A 3,242-nucleotide genomic window follows, 5' to 3' on the forward strand; every position below is an offset into this window, starting at 1 on the left:
GTCATTAACAGCTTAAGCTATCCTATTTGTATATCTAAATATTATATTTCACTATATGATTAATATGTATAGAATTTAATTTCTCCATGTTATTTCATGTATTTTAATTTTTTGACAATCAGACTTTGATTGCATGAGACAGTAATATTATCCAGTGGCCCAAGAAATTGTTACAATGATCCTTAACTCAGGAATAGACTGTTTCCTCCAAGGCCAAGAGAAAACCTGTAACATTGAACCAGTTTGCCAGGAAACCTCAGACTGTTTCTGGATCCTCTAGGGGCTTCTGGTTACTTTATGAATGCTTACCATTAGCCAATCAGTTTGCTCAGGAGGACAATTCACATAAAAGTCAATATCCCAGAAATGGATGCTTTGAAAGAGTGTATATAGGGACTCTGTACTGTTTTTCTCTTAAGATTGCTGCTGCCTCTTCAAGTTATGAAAGAGGTAAGTGGAATTCCAAAATTAAATTCATCAGTAGAAGCAACTACAGTTAGAATTTTGTTAATAATTATATGCTTCTATGAGTAGAATATCATTAGGCAGAACTCAGTTATGATTCTTGTCTTCAGGAAAACAAATGAAAAACCCTTTAGGGTTGCCTTAAGCACTTATAGTAATTAATATGGGTACTAGTAAGAGGGTGACCCTTGCTAGCGGTGTTCTAGTAGCCACAATGACTGACTCCTACACCTACTTTTTGACATGAGAAATTACTTCCTATTCATTTAGTGGATTTTACAATTCTTCTGTCCCCCCAAATCTAGTATGTTCTTTTCTGTGAGTTTTTTAAATTAATAATCTCAGGGAAAATTTAAACATTTTTCATAAAGGTTGCCAAATATATTGTTACAACTGTGGATATTCTAAGGACTATTGATTGGGTTGACCATTTTGAAACCAGAAAAATAAAGGCCCCTGAATATTTCTTAAGATATCCAGGATCAAGCAGTGGATATGACTTACACCCAATGCCTTGATTCCCATCGCAATGAATATAAAGATGTTTTGTTGAAAAACAAATTAAGGCAAAAGAAGTTTATGAAAAGCATAATATTTAAAAGATGGTGTGAATAAAGTATTTATGCCTTAGTCATGCTTGGCACTTAGTATCATATATGCAGTGTGAGGTACAGGAGACCTCCTTCAATGAATGCAAAATTAAAAATACATCTGTAAATTATTTAAATACATCTTGAGTCTTTTGAACTTTCCCCAAAGAAGCCTGAGGAGGCTGTGCGCTGGTTGATGGACACTGCATGGGGATTTCATTTTACCATTCTCCTCTTAGCAACAAAACTCTGCTGATGTCACTCATAATGAGCTACAAGATTTCTCTTCTTTTCTGACAAATTGCATTCTTAAATTCTTATTTTCTACTATGGTAGATATTGATTTTCTTTAGATAAGAACACTTGAGTCAACTTCACCCTAGGTATATTTCCCAGGGAGATACGTTTTGGATTTTTTTTTCTTCTCTATCATTTTCTCTATTTCCCAAATGTTTCAACTTTTTAAAATAAATTAAAACTCAAAACACTTTTTTTGCACAGTATGATTCTCAAGAAATGCTTTAATTAATTAGCCAAACCATAATATATCTTTTATCCTTGAGTGTTGTCAGTATTCACATGATCATAATTTTACTGGATTAAGGACACACAAACTTAAAGAGTTTAACGAATAATTCTATGATTACATCTTCCCCATACTTGTAAAAAGAGAATCACTAAGTTTTCATAGGACTTTGTACACAGTTATTTAATGCTTAACTAGGAATGGCTAAGGAAAAAGGTCTGAAATAATGGAGAGATGAACATAATTTGTAAGCACAATTGGTTATGAGTAAGTAAATTTCCAAACAAATAAGAGATGACAGAATTCTACCAGAACATTTCTTTAGATCCTCTTATCTCCTGTAAGACATTACAGATCATACCTATCGCTGCCTTTTATGTTATACATATGTGATGTGTCATGTAATCTCTTAAAATTCTATATTTTTACTTAGTTTGTCATTTCTACTTTGTACATTTTGTGCTTGTGGACGTTGTACATCGTGGTGCGGAGCCTAGTGCGCACCACGATGTACAACGTCCACAAGCAGACACAGTCAAAAGTTTTTACACAATGGTATTCCAGAACTTAGTTCTGGGACATGACATATTTCAATCTTAGTAGATGGTCATTTAGGGCATTATAGTTACAATTGGAAATGTGTTCAGTTATATGCAATGTGACATTAACCCATTTATATGAAAGAATGTCAAACACATATCTGTGTAATGTACATGTATTCTGCCATCATTGTAAGGAATTCTAAATATCAGGACAGAACTAAAGGAGAAACTATGTGTTTTAAAAATTTAACAGTTATTCTGGTAACTTTTCACCTTCCTATTGGCCTTGATTCAGGCTAAAGTTAAACATCAGAGCTCTGACTATGAATCAACATGGTTGAGTAGTTATAATCTGAATGAATGAATAGAAATGGAAATTCAGACAGTAAAAGAGTCAGAGTTGTGCCTACTCAAGGGAAACAAAATAACCATGAAGCCACTAAAACTCATGAACAGATAGAGTCTCTACTCGGTGGTAAAAGAGCTATTAATAAAGTGATGGAATCAATAGGATGTTTTGGAAAAGAAGGCATTTGAACTATTCATCACACTACAGAACAATTTCTAAATGAACCTGCTTGTGGACGTTGTACATCGTGGTGCGCACTAGGCTCCGCACCACGATGTACAACGTCCACAAGCAGAGAAATATTGTCAAACTGCTTCATGATAAAATATAGGCAAGCTAAAATCTCATCTAAGTATCATCTTCTGCTTGTGGACGTTGTACATCGTGGTGCGGAGCCTAGTGCGCACCACGATGTACAACGTCCACAAGCAGCTGTCTACACTGACTGCTCATATCACAGTAGTTCTTTTGTTTTTTGGACCTTGCATCTTCATTTATGCCTGGCCCTTTCCCATCAAGTCATTAGATAAATTCTTTGCTGTGTTTTATTCTGTGATCACTCCTCTCCTGAACCCCATTATATACACACTGAGGAACACAGAGATGAAAACTGCCATGAGACGTCTGAGACAATGGAACTTAAACTTTTGGATGAAGTCGTAGATCTCCTGTGGCCATGAGATTGAGATAGTGAACAAAGGAAGCTATTACATTGTTCTGCAGACCTTATATCAATTGTAAAATTCCATTTTTACCTTTAATACCAATTG

This window comes from Mus pahari, chromosome 3 (assembly GCF_900095145.1).
Source record: "Mus pahari chromosome 3, PAHARI_EIJ_v1.1, whole genome shotgun sequence".
Lineage (NCBI taxonomy): Eukaryota > Metazoa > Chordata > Mammalia > Rodentia > Muridae > Mus > Mus pahari.